The 18,522-nt window shown below is 47.5% G+C and overlaps 1 protein-coding gene across 2 annotated transcripts in view; it reads right to left on the reverse strand.

The window, feature by feature from the left end:
* LOC119405138 (U2 small nuclear ribonucleoprotein A') overlaps positions 1-18,522 on the reverse strand; it is a 456,304-nt gene that overhangs the window by 194,442 nt on the left and 243,340 nt on the right. The gene's annotated exons all lie outside the window — the stretch shown is intronic.

Here is an 18,522-nt window from a genome sequence, read left to right on the forward strand (position 1 = left end):
CACAGAGGTGTGTGATCGCGTTCCACGAGAATTGCGCCGTGGGAGCCGTACTATGTACGATACTCCCGAGAAAGACGTGGACAGGTTTGCAGCTTTCCGGTAGCAATTTAAAACTTGTGATAAACCTGAAACATTGAAACACATACTGACGCTATTCAACGGGCATTTGCCCCAGAATGCCTTATATATATATATATATATATATATATATATATATATATATATATATATATATATATATATATATATATGTGTGTGTGTGTGTGTGTGTGTGTGTGTGTGTGTGTGTGTGTGTGTGTGTGTGTGTGTGTGTGTGTGTGTGTGTGTGTGTGTGTGTGTGTGTATTTGCAAACAACATACCAGACAGTAAAAACAGTACAGGCGTTTCAACAATACACTGATGTCGCATGAAACAGGATGACAGCAAGCATAAAGAATTGGCGCAAACAGCGCCATGGAGTCTATGAAGAGGAAAGAAAGAATCGCTTAAAATGTCGGTTCAGCTAGTAGCTTCACTGACCACTGGAATGCAAAGTGCTCGCTCTGAGCTTTCATTGCTGTCACTGATATGTGTTACTTGTTACCGCATATAGTAGCGTCTTCAAAGCAGCTTTGTTTTTTATCAGAGTAAGCTAGATATTTTGAGTTTTAGAGCGCAAAAAGCAACGGTGGCTGTCAAAAAGCGATAAGGAGTCTTTTTAAGGCAATGAGCGTTAGTGGCGACAGGTTTTTGTTAGTCCTACAATTTTACGGGCACTGTTTGTTGTATATAGCAGCATATTTTACGTGCAACAAACCGGTATTTGCACTGGCTCCTCAGTAGCTCGACTTGTGAGTGGCGTATCCTATCGTGTTTTGTCGTTCTTCCAGCCATCGTGGTGTGGATCATGTGCTTTGGTATAAAATTGAGCAGACGATTCCCTAGTTCTTCTCCAGCGTAATCGATTATCAGCTCACAACGACAGTCAAACTTGTTGGCGATATTCTGCGCCGGCGCCGGCGTCCGTCGCAGCTGTCGAGCACTTTAGGAAACAAAACTGCACCCGTACTCACAAAAACGTTTTACGCTACAAATTTCCGTAGGAGAATACTGTAGGCAATCTCGATGCGGGACATATCATTAGTGAAGCCGGCTGACCAATGGGAAAACACACTTAAGAAAGACAAGTTTTGTGGATTCGGCCCCTGGTTAGAAGGAGTCAAACTCGGGCATTGTGCGTGGCGGTGAAGTGCTCTATTGAAGAGCACGCCAGTGCTTGCCACATCTTGGAAAAGAACGCTATAAAGGTGTCATGTCGGGAGGTAATTCAAAAGATGCAGTATTGCGGGACAGAAACGTACAATCGCACAAGGCTTCACACCACGAGGTTTGCCTAACGAGTGGGTAATGTTAGGCTGGCCACGGATTACAAAGGGCTCCGTCCGAATTCATCATTGTCATTATCACCATGCACGACACCAATAAATGGACGAAAATTAGATGGTGTAGCTTGAAGCCAACGTTTCGTCAAGCGTTCTTACGTTCTTCAAGGCTGCAATTTGAAGTTGCAGCCTTGAAGACAAGACCATTTGTCGAAGCGTTGGCTTCAAGCTTCCATCTCTACCCAGACTTGTGCCTTATTGGCATCAACAATGTGGCAGCTGGGTACGTACGCACATTGCCTTACACATGCGCTGTAGCTACTTAGCTGCATCGCAAGATCATGATAATTTTGACGTAGCGGGCACTTCGCAACTGTTTATGCCACAGGCACCCTAGAAGAGTTTGCAAGAGTCTTTATGATTGATCCTCCAGCTTACGCTGTGACAGTGCTGCACGTTCCGCGCAGGCCTGTGGTGTTTTTACCGGTTCAGCAGTTCCAGAGTTTACGTCGCGCAAAAAATGTAATAAGAACGTTTTACCAGCAAGCTGAAGGCCTGAACTTTGCGTTTGAATTCCCAGATCTGGATGTTGTACGGATTTTAGATCTCAAAACATTGAGCCTATAGATTCATGCTGTTTCGCATAACATAATGGAGATGGCCCACCGTCATGGCTTCACAACTTTTATGTCAGTACTATGCCAACTAACCGGTGATTGCGCCATTGTGAGCCAAGAAAAGAAGGCCGTGTCTTTCGTCTGCAGGGCGCGGTCACCCGTGCGCGCGCTTATCTTGTGAGGGGGTGCTTTGTACGTGCGCGCGCTTATCTTGTGAGGGGGTGCTTTGTACGTCTTGTGCTTTCAGCGCAATCTTTGCGTTAAAGTTACAGAGTGCACGAAGGTCACATCGCTCGCTAGAAGAGTCGAAGTGGGGGAAGCTGGTTGTGCATAGTCGACACTTGAAGCGTGCTGCTCAAACGCAAAGAAGTAACAACTGTGACAGCTGTTCGTGCTCGACCTGTGCATACTTTTGCGCTCCTTCCATGCGTCCTTTGTGTTTGAGCTGCGCGCTGCTAATTACGAGCTGTGACAGCTGTTTGCGCTCATCCTGCGCGTGTTCTTTTCGTGCGACCTTTGGGCATGAGCAGCGAGCAGCAAGTTTCAAGTCGCTTGCCGTTCTTCGCGTGACATTCCAATCTTTTGCTATCACATTCATTGCGTCGCCCTTGCGGCGAAACTGACTTTTTTGTTAAATGCGAAGCATTTCTTAGCGAACTCAAGACACCTTGAGCGTATCTATCTATCTATCTATCTATCTATCTATCTATCTATCTATCTATCTATCTATCTATCTATCTATCTATCTATCTATATCTATCTATCTATCTATCTATCTATCTATCTATCTATCTATCTATCTATCTATCTATCTATCTATCTATCTATCTATCTATCTATCTAGTTCTGTGTGCTCTCGTGATCATCTGCTTAACTTGGCGTAGACGAAAATTGGCATCGGAGGGTATATAAGGGGGGCTGACGAACGTGACTGTCTGGTCATGACATGAATAACAAGAAAATACCGTCGCGTAAGTCGTCAAACCTTTTCGTCCTGACAGAAAATTACTTAGCGCAAAACAAACACGGCACACAAGGAAGGTACACAAGGGACAAACGCTACTTGCAACTGTTTATTCCACGACGGCATCATGAAATATATATATATATATATATATATATATATATATATATATATATATATATATATATATATATATATATATATATATATATATATATATATATATATATATATATATATATATATATATATATGCATATATACCTTTGGCACAAGCGCAGATACGTTCAATGAAAAAAGAAGAAATGCGGATAACAGATACGTTTCGATGAAGCTAAATTCGTTCGAGTGCAGAGTGACGGAAGGTTCTTTAACGCACGCCGCCCTCCTCTTCTTAATGAGAAATTCCTGCAGTAACAAGCGGGCTTGTACATTGCAGCTTTTGCCAAGAATCTTTGCCTCGCGAAACAATGCCTCACAACCACAAGAACGTGATCTGCTAAGTGCAATCTTTCCTTCTTTTTTAAGTTCAGGGCATGCTCTCTCAAACGGTCTTTTGCACACTTTCCGGTTTAATGAAGTAATTTTTGTCAGTATGCACCAACTAGGCCCGCAAATAGTCCTTTCATCCTGACGCGTGTGGCACATACCCGTATACTACAGGCCGTGGTATACGGGCATGCACCACAGGTTATTGACAGTTTATTTATACCTAAGAACGGCGAGAACTGACATTGCTAATTTAAGCGTGAGAGCGCTAAGAAAAACCGATATCGGCAGCTTTGACCCGACGAATTCAAAGAATAAAAATTAAGGATCCCAGCAGGAATCGAACCCAAGCATTCTGCATGGCAGTCAGGTATTCTACGACAGAGCTTTGCCGGATCGTTCAATAAAGTTGTTCACTCACTCACTCACACGCCAGTTCTAGAAATTGCTTTGGAAAAAGACCCTACGCAGGCGTAATGTCGGTGCAACGTCAATTGTGGTTGTAGTGCTGGCTATATAATTTTATAACAAAGCAATAAACATTGCATATGTGCTCTAATGCTACAGGCGTTATGTCGGGTTTACGTCAGTTGTGCTTCCAGTGTTGGCTGCGCTTTTATAACAGTCTAATAAACGCTACATTTGCATTCCTATGATTCAGCAAGCTATATTCGTGCGTTGCTCGACCACGAAGGAATACGCGAACGAAAGTTGCGTGTGATATTCACATCATCGCATGTAGCGTGCACTTTGTTTCGATACCACAGACGTCTGCGCTTTAACGTGACTGCTGATACTACGCCACACAATATGTTACCATTTAAACGTGAGTGCATCGGCGTTCCTGGTAATTCCAATATGTGCACACATCTCCTCCATTTGCAAAGACGTATTGATCCACCTTGTAACGCTTGAGTCAAAGGCAAAAAACGCATCATAGCACTGCTGGCTGACTGCTTCGCATTAAACCGATTCCCACAAGGCGTGGGATCTTCCGAATTTTTTTTTTGACACCCGATTGTGCTCGCTATAGCCCCATTCTCTACACCAGTGAATGAACTACGTGACTACGTGAGTATAATAACCTCGCTTTTTTTCACTTCCTGTTTCCTTAATAGAACAATAACATTTTACAAACAATATGTCGAACACCTCACTACATTTCCCTGCGGCATTCTCTTTAGGCGATTAAACGCTTTTGACCTGTGCTAGTTTTTTTTTCTTCTTTACATCTACACTATAGACGTTCTATCAATATGAGTAAGGGCAACGTTTATATAGTTAGACTAATTAATCTATGTCAAAGGCGCCGTGTCGTCCTTGGCGTGTTAGTTTTTGAAGGGTTAGACGCTGACGTCAGCGCCGGCTCTTCCGTGAACAATGCCGCCGCCGCCACCGCCATTGAAATCTGTAACTCAGAGAGGCTCCGCTTAAAAAGAAGAGGGGAAACTGTGAGGCAGGAGGGGGGTGGCTTTGGGTGGCGGGGAGCAGAGCAGACAATACAAAGGAAATATAAAGCAGTATGCTTAATGCAAGGCGAAACAACACATACGGATGAAACACGAAGCACAAGGGCAATCGTTGACAGCGTTGGTTTCGTGCTTTCTGCTTCTTGTGCACTTGTTTCGCCCTGCACTATGCATGCTACCGTACCAACTGGCCCGACTTTCCATTCTATTAAAATGTGAAGCCACAACCGTCGCCTCCGTGATTACAAACAGCGCGCTGCCGTAGTTCATCGCAGAGGCCACGCAGAGGCCGTACTCTTTGAGACGCATAGCGCAGGCTGCTGCGCGACAGGGTCTGTAGAGGAGGTCTGCACGCATGCTAAGGCGCGTTGAAGACGAGAGCTATATATAAAAAAACTCCGTTTCAAATATCAAGTGCAACGCTGTGAAGGCTAGCAAGACTTCTTGCAGTAGATACGTTCGCACCAAGAAAAAGTCCAATGACTTCACCACGTGTAATACGATTTCTCTTCGTCTCTAGGCTGAGTAATCAATGAACATCCTTTGTGCCTTAGATATAAACAAGCCCCGTTACACAGTTGTAAATAAGTCCGCCGCGGTGGTATAGCGGTTTGGGTGCTCGGCTGCTGATCCGCAGGTCTCGGATTCAATCCCGGCCGCGGCGGTCACATTTCGATGGAGGCGAAATGGTAGAGGCCCGTGTACTTAGATTTAGGTGCACGTTAAAGGACACCAGATTGTCGAAGTTTCCGGAGCCCTTCACTATGGTGTCTCTCATAATCATATCGTGGTTTTGGGACGTAAAACCCCAGATAATATTATTATTACACTTGCAAATAAGGTTTTTTGGACCACTTAGCCTCTCTTTGTTTTCGTTTTTTCGTGTTTCATCTGCAGCCCGTCGCGACGCGTGACTCACGTGCTCGTGTTTGGCTCGCGCGAGCGTTTACAACGACGGAAGCCAAGCGTGAGACGCGCGTGCTCACACATTGCTGGCCGAAGTTCTTGCGTAGTTTCCGCAGCGTTGCACCTTATGCATGAAGCGGAGTTTCACGCTGCAAGCTTTTCCCGTCGTGTGACGAAAGCTACTGCGGAGGTCGCGAACGTGAGCGATCACACGTGAACATGGCAAGCTGATGTCATTTCCGGAACGACATGTCGCACACCGTCGGTTTCTCCGTGCCGCGCAAGGGAGCTGCCCGGGGCCTTGCGATGATGGTACCTACGGTACTGTCGCAGCAGCTGCGTATAAAAGATGCAAATTTCGACAGCCGCAGCGCGAAGTCGCACACTATTGGAGTGAAATGGGAAATGGTACTTAGAGTGAAATGGAAAATTTCGACAGAGCGGAGCACGGGGGATGCTTCGACGATACCGTTGCCACAGTCGTACGTACTACTGTGAGCAAGACGAGAGGGAAAAGACGACCGCGTGGCGAATTGCCTGAAACCGCAATTCGACCGATACTCGAACGGCGCTGTCAAAAATAAGGTGGGAAGGGTGAAGGCTCGGTGACAACTGTGGCTAGCACCGGTCACGCTACCGTTTGCGACTGGCGATCCAAAAGCGGCTCAAGGTGACCGATGTTCACACCTGCGTGCGACCTATACCCGTCGCCACACAGAATTTACGTGTGCTCGCATATGGCTCGCATTGCAACTACCAATTGCAGTTTGCGAATTGGGCAAACTACATTACTCATCACTGATCCACTAAAAATAAATTCAAATATTATTCTAACTAATTAATTAGTTAACAAGTAACAGAATAAATAATTGATAAATGAATATATGAGTTAAAATAAATAATTAGTTCATAAACAATGCGTATCCTGCGCGCTGCAGCTCTGGCCTACGCTATTCAAAGTCAAAGGCTATAAGGAGCGTACACTAAATTCAAAAATCCTAAATAAAGGTATCAGTAAATAAATAAATAAATAAAATAAATAGCTATATGTTTTGCACAATTTCACAGGTCATCCACCCTCATAGAGTGCAATGGCTCATGAATTGTTTTTAGTATTTCTTCGTTTGAAAAGTTTTGTTAGGTTTAAATATCGCTGCCTGTTAACTAAATTTCGAACAAGAGCCGCCCTTATTATAGTCTAGATAAAAAACAGGTCAATAAAGATGGTCAGTGTGTGCCTTTAAATTTCTACCACGTGAGTGTCAGAGAGGTTACTGGTATAAATCGGCCAATAGAACGGTCAGACTGAGAACTTTTTTAGCCATCGGGTTTTCCTTTACTGTGCAGAATGCTGCCACGCCCTTTGAGGGCTATTTTGCCACATGTGTACAGGAAGTCATAAAAGCTTAGAACAGTAGCCGCAGGGTTCTTTCTAACAGTTGTCGAGGAACCCTGAAAACTCGGTGAGTATAACCTTGTTACTGAGTAGTTGGTTGGTCCGTTTCTCAAACAAGCTTATTCAAGGGAAGCTTTTTCTAGCGGCGGCTGCGAGAAACGAGGAGCGTGCGCATGCACATGCCCTGTGCGCGCCATAATTAATAGTCAGCCGATGCAGACGACGATGGCCGCTAGACTTTTTATGACTCATGGATTTCGGTGGCGGACTTGTAAGCGAAAAACTTGGCTCCCGCTAGCGTACAGTACTGCAGCTCTCGAAGCAGGACCGGTCACATACGTATTCGTATGCGCTGTTTTTCAATGATTGATGATCTCTCGATCATGGAGTTGCCGGCGATCAGCAGTTTCTCATGTGGCAATCCGATCTTTTAGCGAGGTGGCTGGTCATTTCACGAGGTCACATCTTAATGCTGCCTCGATATGAACGAATGGCCGTCGTTGTTGCCTGTAGCAACAGCAGTGTTGCGCTGCTAAGCAAGCGGATGAAAGTGCAATTCCTTTCATGTAGGAAACAAAAAGTCAGGAGGGAGTATTGCACATAATGAAAAGAAAGAAAAAACAACGAAAGAAAGAAAGAGAAAACGAAATATTGAACGAAAGCAAAGCATTACTTCAGGCATGAACAGGACAAGCTTCAGATAGGATTGTTACCTTCAGTGCGATGAACACTCGATAGAAATACAGTTCGCAAAAGTCATCAAAAAAGTGAAGGCAGCAACGCACTAGCGGAGCCAAACCTGAAGTAAGTGCGCAGCTGGACGGCCTTTGTTTCTCTTTATTTTAAATGCGAACAATGTCTTAGCGAACCCAAGGCACTTTGAGCATTTCTATGTACTTATCTACCTATCTGTCTTCGTGTAGAGCTTCCAGAGCTTGCGCAACCACTAATGATAAGGCTAGAAAGTTCGATGCATGATGTATAAAAGATGGTGCGTCCCAGCCATGATCAGTTTTATCGACGGCCGACGCTCTGTTTGCCGCTATCATTGTACGGTGCGTATTGCTGTTGTTTGATTTTCCGTTTCCCGGCCACAAGTTCAGCCAAAGAATTTCATCTCAGACACGTCGACTGCTGCCTTCGTCGACGTCATGACCCCGTGACAACATTGAGCCAGCGCATGAACGCTAGTGCGTCGAAGTATGTGTGAGTAGACTTGAGTATAAACGTTACCCGACGTAAGGCTGATAGTAATGCTGAAATTTAGTAGGTAGGACTGTAGGTCGGCAAAAAATATGGCGCTCACTCAGGTTCACTCAGAAAATGTATATTGCGCTCGGGGCGCACTCGGACTCAGACTCACCAAAATTTTCCTTTACCGGACTCACTCGGACTGAATGGATGGAAGAACTTTATTGTTTGTACGGCAGATTAACGGCCCGGGCTCAGGCCTCTCATGTCGGGACGTCAAGGCATTGCCTCTCCGCCGCTTCACGGGCCTGCTGGACTGCCAAGAGTTGGTCGGCGAGCTTGGAGCTGCGCAGAACGGCTTCCCACCTCGCCGAGAGAGCATCGGGATTCATACGTTTGGCTTTAGCCTCGCATTCCCAGAGCATATGCTTAAGCGTAGCTGTGTCTGGCAGACTTTACAGATGCTGGTGTTGTAGATCTCGGGGTATATTCGGTGATATAGCAGTGGATTAGGGTAAATGTTAGTTTGCAGCTGTCTCCAGGTAACCGCTTGAGCTCTGCATGGATTGCCACGAAGCGGAGGGTAGCATCGCCGGGCCAAGTAGAAGGTCTTGGTCAGTTCGTTGTATCCCGTAAGTCGATCCCGGTCCGCGAACTCTTCGACAAGGCCAGCTCCTCCCGCACGGGTTGTTAAAGTCACTAAAATATTTCTCAATCGGACTCACTCAGACTCGGACTCAAGGCTCGATCTGAGTCTGAATGAGTCGACTCGTGCGCGAGCTTGCCGACCTATGTGTGCATCAGAACCTTTAATTGGGCAAGTTGGTGTGCTTCCATTTTGAATGAACAAATAGCGCACTGTTCATTGGTTCAAGATGAAAACACACTTCAAGAGGGAAGCACACAAATACGGTAGAAATATCATGTGTTCAACTTTTCGACGTCAAACGCTTGGTTGACTAGTCACGCCTTTTAAACTAGGAAATTTTTGTTCGTAATAACCGCGAAACTTACCCACATATCGTTACTGTAGGAAAGTGAAAGAAGTGCTTTCGCCTGGGCATCCTGTGAGTTTTAGAATATTTTTAGGGAGCCTGCACAATCATAAATTTCCTCGCGAATTCGGCTTGCACGTTATTCTTGCGGTACTCTCATCATGTCTATTGAACTGTTTACATCAGCGTCAATAACTTTAAAGAAAACAAAACTATGGCGTCCATTACCATGCCTGGTTACATCAATGGGGATATGGCACTCGGCCATGTCCCCATTGCCATGTCGGTGATGTGACACCGCCTAAACAAACTCGACGGCAACCCTCTGCTATGCAAGCAGCTATGGATGGGTGGATGAACAAACTTTATTTTGGTCCTTCAGAACGCACTCTAGCATGTTTCAGGCCGCTCCCACGTCGGAAGCGAAAGGCCAAGTCCCTCTGCTGCGTCGCGGGCCCGTTGGACTGCTCATAGCTGTTCTTCGAGTCCGGAGCTGGTAATAGCAGCCACCCATTTTGAAGCGTGATGACTTCGCCGCCGGGTAGCGCGGGGCACCGACAGAGCAAATGTTCTAGATTCGTTATATACGCGCATAATGAACATGCATTATTTGGATGTATTTCTGGATAAATCTTGTGCAATAGCAGGGGTTAGGGTACGCTCCGACCTGAAGTAGCCTGAGCATCAGAGCCTGTGTCTTGCTTAATTTTCTGTGTGGTGTCTTCGGCCGAGGTAAAAATGTTTCGTGAGTTCGTCATGCGAGGTGGGAAGGTCCCGATCCTCCAAAACCTCAGCGCCACATCATCGGGTAGCTACGCGGTCTACTAGCCCTTGCGCAGCTATGTGAGCCGACTCATTGATGTTTGGCGGGGCTCCCTAGATCCGTCCCATGTGAACTGGCAACCACATGAGTGTTGTGGCTCGATGTTCATGATCCAGAGGATCCGCAAGGCCGGTTCCGAGAGGGTGCCCTTGGCAAACACTCTGATCGCCGATCTCGAGTCCTGTATATTGTGGACCTCCTGTTGTCCACCAAGGCCGACGCAATCGCCGCTTGCTCCGCTATTTCGGCCGCCGTCGTGCGGACCGTAGCCGAGTTTGTTATTCTCCCCTCGTGGTTGATGCTCACTGTTGCATACGCTTTCCCCTCTGGATACCGGGCCACGTCGACGAACCAACAGACCCGGGTCTGATCGTGAGCCCTTTCGAGAAGAGCCTTTTGCTCTGGCCCGTCTCCTACCCTCGTTATGATCGGGGTGGACGTCTCACGGAATGGGGACAACGGTGACTCGACCTCTCTGTTCACAAGAAATGCTTCAGCAGCGAGACTCGATTTCCCTCGGTGGAGTCCCCAACTCCCGTAGGATGTTCTTACCGGAACGCGTGCTAGGAACTATTGCGCCCTCCCCTGTGCCTTTGCAATTTCTTCGAGCGTGTTGTACATTTCGAGACGAAACTCTGTCCGAGCTTGTGTACATGGGGAGCGCCATAACTCTCTTGATCGCCTTCCTGATTATCGTGTTGAGCTTGTCACGCTCCGACCTCTGCCAGTTGTGCATGGCTGGAACGTAGGTAAAGTGGCACATCACAAAGGTGTGCACCAGCCTTACGAGGTTGCCTTCCCAAAATCCCTGTTGCCGCTTGGCAACCCTGATAATTCCGGTGGCATTGTCCGTTTTTCTGGTGAGTCTCGTTGCCACCAGGTTATTGAAGCCGTTAGATTCGATCGTCCTACCAAGAACCTCGAGGGAGTCCACCTTGGGGATGAAGCAGCCCTCACCTGTCCTAAGACTGATGCTGACGTCCTCTAGTGGCTTCCAACCTTTCGGTTTGGGGCCCCTGCGCTTGGGCCTGTACAGCAGGAGTTCTGATTTTCGTGACGAGCACCGAAGACCAGTTGGTTTTGAGAAGTTCTCCGTTACATCAATAGCTTTCTGTAGCACAGCCTCTATTCGTCCATCACTGCCTCCAATGCACCTTATCGTGATGTCAAGGGCATAGATCGTGTGCTTATTTCCGTCGACTTCGGACAGCCTTTTAGACAGACCGATCATGGCGAGATTAAAGAGGGTCGGCGATAAGACTGGCCCTTGTCGCGTCCTTCTGAAGCCAAGCCTTACCGGGTCCGAAGCGAGGTTGCCCATTTCGAGAATAGCCTCTCTGTCCGTCAGGAATGATTTCATGTAGTTGTGGAAGCGCTTGCCAAGTCCGAGGCTCGAGATCTGACTCAGCACGAATTGGTGGAGAACGTTGTCGAATGCCATCTCCAAGACCAGTCACAGTATAGCTCTTATGTCCGTTGTGTTGCGATCGATGACTTGGTCTCTGATGAGCTTCATGGCGTCTTGCGTCGAGAGGCCCGGCCTGAAGCCAATCATGTTGTGTGGGTAAATGCCGCGGTCCCCCAGGTATGGGGAAAACCTGTTGAAGATGGCGTGTTCGGCCACCTTACCCACTCACGAGGTGAGCGAGATGGGCCGGAGGTTGTCGAGGCTGGTAGGTTTGCCCGATTTGGGGACGAAGATAGTGGTGGCCGTCTTCCACATATCCGGCACTCTACCACTCATCAACGCCTGGTTGATGGCATCCGTCAGGTACTCCACCGACTTGCCAACCAAGTTTCTCAAGGCCTTGTTTGTGATCTTATCTGGACCCGGGCCGACCTGCCATTTAGATCATGCATTGCCTGCCGGACCTCCTAGATTCCAAATTCCGCGTCCTGTTCCGGGTTAGCGCCCCCACATAGTCGGGGCGGGACGCGGCGGGCTGGAGGCGATTGGTAGGTACTTCCCAACCAGTTCTGCCAGTACCTGATTGTCCGACGATCCTTGCCTAGCTGCATGAAGTATGCGAGTCAGCGTACATCTATGGTTAGATTTGGTGTTGTTCTCGTTCAGGAGGTACATTAGGAGGTTCCAAGGGCCTCCCCTCCGCATCTGTCCGTCTACCAAATTGCAAACCTCGTTCTATTGCTGCTTAGAAAGGACCTTACAGTGTTCCTGAATGCTTCTGTAGACTTCGATTTCTTGCGAAGCTTGCGATTGAAGCGCTGCCCCTTCCACCTGGACAGGAGGGACTGTTTGGCCTCGATAACATGAGCTAGTCCGCTCATTTTAAAAACAGCGCAGCAAAACGAAGACAGTATAGAAAGAAACAACGGGACGGACGCTGTCCCGTCCCGTTGTTTCTTTCTATACTGTCTTCGTTTTGCTGCGCTGTTTTTAAAATGAATGCAAACCAACTTGCCCAAATTCCCGTTGTTTTAAGCTAGTCCGCTGTGAATATTTTCTACAGGGAGGTCTGTGGTGATCTCCTTGATGCTAGCCTGGATATCCTCGCCGATCTGCGCCGTCTAGCGTTTGACATCGACCTTCTCCTCGCCCCCAGACATCTTCTTAGCTGGCGGAACTTATCCCTGTCGGTCAGTCAGAACTCAACCCACAGGAAAGTGGCCAAGAGGTGGTGGTCGCTGCCAAATTCCACGCTGAGGTTAGTACACTTGATTTCCGCCACGTGCCGGACAAAGGTGAGGTCTGCTGTCGTGTCCTTGGTGGACGAAGTAACAGATCTAGTGGGAAACGCAGGGTCCCTTACTAGCATCAGGTCTTAGTTCATTGTCCTCCTTCAGTGGTCTTCCCCCTTGCGAGTGTCGTACGAGTAATCCCAAGTGTGGTAAGGAGCATTAAAATCACCTACCACCTAGAACACCTAGAATCACCAAGAACGTAAGCGCTGTCTCAAGCCCTTGGGACTACTGCATACGTTCAAAAGAAAGATGATCTCTCTGTTATTAGGATTGGGGATGACTTCTACCACGACATGTTCGATTTTGCTCGAAGCCATCTTGAGGTTGTGGACGACGTGGATCAACTTGTTGCTTATCAGCGCGCCAACGCCTCGTTCTTCTTTGTTCTTCACGACAGAGCGGTAACAGGGTAGCGTGAGGTTATCAGTTAGTGTCCCTTGTAAGATTATCACGTGCGGTTTCTCCGAATGTGAGCGAAGAAATTGCTGCAGAGGGACCCTCTAGGGAAGGAACCCCCTGCAATTTCATTGCCACATTCTGAATGCAATAGTCTGTGCGGCAATCGCGTTGCTGTTGCAACTGGGTCATTGAATTATCTGTCGCCGGAAGCGGCAGCGCTGTCAGACCCACGACGTGTGCAACGAGGTTTTCCAAAAACGACTATCTTGCAAAACATCTGAATGTATCTTTCCTGCGTGGTTAGCATGCTACCCTGGATGCGCGAGACCGTCTCGCTTAGCTGTTTTATGCTCTCGGTGAGTGAAGACAGCATTTCGCGAATCTCCGACCTATCTCTACCCGAGGCCTTATCGTGCTCGCTAACTATGGCCCTCTTTTTGGCAGGCCTCTCCGTCTCGCATTCCCCGACTACGGGCATCCCCGTTGGCTGAGTCGATTGTCTGACGACCTCAACCGGCTGTTGACCTCTTGCACTCCTAATCTCAGATGTCTCGGCCATAAGTCTAGCTATCGTGTCTCTCATCTCCTTAGTTACGCATTCGAGTTGCGCTATCCTCTCATTATCCTTATCATACTCTAGCGGCGAAGCCCGCGTTATCTTTTCCGCTGCACGTTGACGGATTCTGTCGGCCCATGATGGCTGGCCCCCGAGTTGGCGATTCCTGGAACAGGACCTCCTCTTCTCGAAACGCGCCTGTCCTTCTCGGCTTCGGGAGCTGGAGCGCCCCCTAAACCGTGATCTGGATTCGGCTGTCTTGCGGTAGCTCCCTCTGAAACGAGAGCATCCCCTATCTCAAGATCTGGATCCAGCTCTGGTGCGGGAGCGTCCCCTAGAGTGGGAGCACCCCTTGGAGCGAAAGCGCCCCTTGTGCCAGCGCCCCCTGCATTCTTGTGTAGGTGGGTGCCTGGCCACGTCACCACGGTCCTTGCTTCCAGATGCTTCTGCCGCCTTCTCCCATCTTCTCACAATCTAGGGAATCCGGTACTGTTGCCTTCAGATCCTGTCTGTCGTTGTCTGCGGACCTCCGCACAACTTGCATTTTGGCGTGCGTTGATGGTGATCGTCCGGGTTAGAAGAACCACAACCCATGCACACCACTTCGTTGGGGCTCTAGCAAACGTCGGCTCGATGACTAAGCTTGCCCCACGCGTAGCGATTGTCCACGTGCTTGCAATACAGAAAGCACCGCACTGACACTGGGCCGTAACGGACCAAGTTCGGCACTTCGAACTTGGTCCGTTACGGCCCAGTGTTCTTGATTCTATTCGCCCCAAACGCCAAGGGGCTCCTTGCAAGCAGTCATGACCTATGTTTATGCGTAGCGAAATAAATGTATTGCTTAAATTTGGATGGACTACATTACAGAAATTACAATGGCTGTCCTAAACATGAAAGGTGAAGATTACAAAATGAGTACTGCAGAGGTAAGTGAGCACGCACAAAGAGCCGGTAATGTTAGTGCACCAATAACATTGCAGAAGAGGCGGCCGCGTTGTTCACGCATACAAGCTTTTATAATCGAAACGACCGATTTCTGGCAATAAATACGAAGGTCCAACTAGAAATGTGTGAATGAAGGTTTATATTCACTTCAATAAATGTTTATACCTCCCGCAAGGAAGGGCTAATTGTTTTTATCATAGAAAACAAAATATTTATGTGAATGAAAACTATTTGGAAGATGCAGTATGTAGGTTCACGCTGAGATTTGCCCTACCTGGCCACATAGCAACGTTTGGTGCGGCGCTCATGCGACAAAGCTTCTATCAAGCATTTGTGAATTGCCAACAGGTTTAATTCTATTGTACAATTACAACATATTGCATAATATATAGCAAACTATCTTATAAATATTCAGCAACTTATGTGAAGCCTTTCATGTGTGTTATGACATTTAATCACTGTCTCGTGATTCTTTTTTGCAGAATGCTCATTCAACACCATGATCAAACACGCCATCATAGTAGGAATTTTTTTGTTTTTAGTAAGTAACCACCTTTGGAAAAGCCTAGACAGCGCACTATTATGTGACTATGCGTGGCGCCCCCGAACAAATTAGTGAAATAGTATCCCAAGGCTAAGAGAAAAAAAACGCCACTTGACTATTCTTAACAAGTTCACTTATATCCCATCGAAAACCCAAGAATTTTTCATTTTGCTACGCGTACCTATGAGCAATTGGGACCGATGTTGTCATTTTCAAAGAAAGCGTAATTGAACTTACCAATGACAAAAATGAATCGCTTTGGACAGGCAGAAAACCTTGACCCACCCGACGTTTCAGGCGAGCATTCCAACAGTTATTAAGGCGAAAGCCTTAGATGCCTCATCAAACGCGAAAAGTGGCCGTCGGCGTAGGCAGCGTCAACAAGGATCTTGCAAAATATCACCATGTGATGACGTCCGCCCATGACGTTAGCATTACATCACAGGTCACGAAAATTTGTGACGTCATGACAACGTCATTGTGACGTCACTATATTGTCACAATCATCATGTGATGACATCCCCCTATGACAAAAATTCATCATGTGATGACGTTCCCTATGACGTTACCATTACATCACAGGCCGCGGAAATTTGTGACGTCTTGACAACGTCACTGTGACGTCACCATAATATCACGGAGGTACTGCAAAACCATGTGAGGTGCAGAAAGCTTTTCAATTGGTACGATCCCGGAGCCTGTTGAAACCCTGTTGGGGGCAAGAAGCGTTCGGACGGGATCAATACAATCAAATAAGAAGAAAGAAGAAGGCTATCGCTTTCCATTCGCCATAGGCAAATGCATAAGGGACCATTGTTTTCTGAACGAGTGCCGTTTTCGAGCAATTGCTACAGATTTCTTAGTCCATTACTCAAGTACAACGTGACGAACCTCTGTGCGCAACGACTGTGTGCGTAACATTGGCCGTTTCAAACTCTCCTAGAATGCCTACTGTTCGGCGGCGCTACCTGCGAACAGTGGGCCTTCATCCGACAAGACCACCGGATTATGGTTTGTGGCTCTATGGGCCCCACCATAGAGCATTGTTGATGCATATAGCGGAAGCCGGCCTCTACCTGTATATTTAACTATGTATGCCGTTGGGCAAACTCTAGAAATTAAAAAAAAAGTACAATTAAGCGCCCACTGCGCCATAATTCTTATTTTTGAGAATCTGCGCAGGGCCCACTACGCGCCCGTAAGGCGACATGGGCCTTAAAACACCCACTCGTTGCGCAGTTCCCGAGTTTTGACGCCTGGCACAATGATACGCTTGTGCCACGCATATTACATGCGTTAAAGAGACTCCTTCTACTACATGACATTCATGTAGTGTTTGTTTTTTCGAAGCAGTGACAGTGTTTTTAGACCAGTTTGCACAGGTGGTCTTGCGTTGGTACAGATCTTTATTGGACAACTGGTGCCTCAGTGTCTCAGTAAAGTTCTTTCCCTCTCTGTCTAACTCTTTCTCATGTTAACGCATAGCGTTGTGGGAGAGCGAAATAACGACCGGGCGCCACACAATGCAAATTACGGAACTAGTGGGTCGTTTAAAACTTCTAACCGACTTCAAAGGGCTCAGTTATAATTCTTCGTCGTCATCAGCCGTCGCATCGACAAAGTGCACATAATTGTCTTACAGATGTGTAGCTGGTGCCTCGCTTCTCCGCAGAATGACGAATAATAGCGGAGTGGGTGCTTCCCAACGTCACAAAAACTATTATTTGTGGCGTAGTGGCTACGTTGCTAGTGCACTTGTATTAGTAGCCACAAGAGAGTTTGTAACGGGCTCTAGAAATTACAATTTTCCAGCTTGCGCTGTGACTGCGTTGCGCTTTCCACCAGGCCTGGCGTTTGTTTTTTTTTAACACAAAAGTGTTTTATGCCGGGGTCCACCACGGCTCCACTGACGCATTTCCGTCACGGATATGACGTTGAAAAATATAAAGACTAACATATAGCAAAGAAAAACTATAAGAAAAAGTTCCGTCACCGGGAGTCGAACTTACGACCTCACGATCGCCAGCGCGCAGCGCAAAACGACTCCGCCACAGACGTCATGTTCTCTGCTATGCTAACGGCGAGGTATTTATGTACACCTTTTGCCGGTGGCGGTACTCAGAGATCGGGGGTACAGCGTGTTTTCGTTATCACTAGCGAGATGGCGCGAAGGGCTCGAAGAGCGCGCTTTAAATGTTGTCCCCCACGCGGATTAGCGCGCGCCTCGACAGGGCGTGGTCGCTCGTGCGGGCGCTTATCTCGTGATCTCGGTGGTTTGTACGTCTTGCGCTCTGCCTGCAAGTTTCCGTTGAGAGCACGAAGGTCAGCTCGCTCACTGCAGCGGCCGCTTTTGCGAAAGGAGCGCTCTGCTCACACGGAAATAAGTTACAGTTCGCGCTCATCCTGTGTATGTTCGTTCCGCGCGTCCTTTCTGCTTGAGCAGCGCGTTGCAAGTTTCGAGCGGCTTGCCGCTCTTTGCGTAACATTACAATTTGATGCTATAGCATTCCTTCCTTCGCGCTTGGGGCGAAAAAAATGCACAACAAACGCTCAACTACGTCTGTGAAGAGATGTTTCCCTTTCATGTTATACCGATTCCTATGACAGAGGGATCAGCCATGCTTTTTTCTGTTATTTTCGGGACTGGGCTCACCCGCTGCTTCGAACAGGCTTACAAATGAATTTCGCCGATGTTTTACCAAGTTTAGTGGTATCTACTAATTTTACATCACCTCCCTATTTGCAACAGAGATAGAGCGAATTGATTAGAAGGCAGAGAGGTCGGCCTGAGCTTGACTGCTCTAGCCTGCTACTCTGCACAGGGGAAAAGGGGAAGGGGGAGAAAGAGTAATGAAGGTGATGATGGCGACAGGAAGAGGCTATTCGCGAGGATTCATGCGTAAGGATTCATACGTGAAGTATACGAATCAGTGCTTCTTCTGACAGTCAAATTCTCCAATGATTATTCATTCTCTAGCTTAAGGAAAGTTCTATATTGTCACGTGCGTCGTCGTCACTGGAATCCACAGAAGACGAGGGTGCGGCAGACAAGGTTTATTAGTAAGGAGGCGTACTTGTGCCTTTCACTTAGGACACAAAAGGAACACTAACAGGATCGGAACGGCGTGCCCATGCACAGCTGCCGTTCCACCAAAGAACA

Source organism: Rhipicephalus sanguineus, chromosome 9 (assembly GCF_013339695.2).
Source record: "Rhipicephalus sanguineus isolate Rsan-2018 chromosome 9, BIME_Rsan_1.4, whole genome shotgun sequence".
Lineage (NCBI taxonomy): Eukaryota > Metazoa > Arthropoda > Arachnida > Ixodida > Ixodidae > Rhipicephalus > Rhipicephalus sanguineus.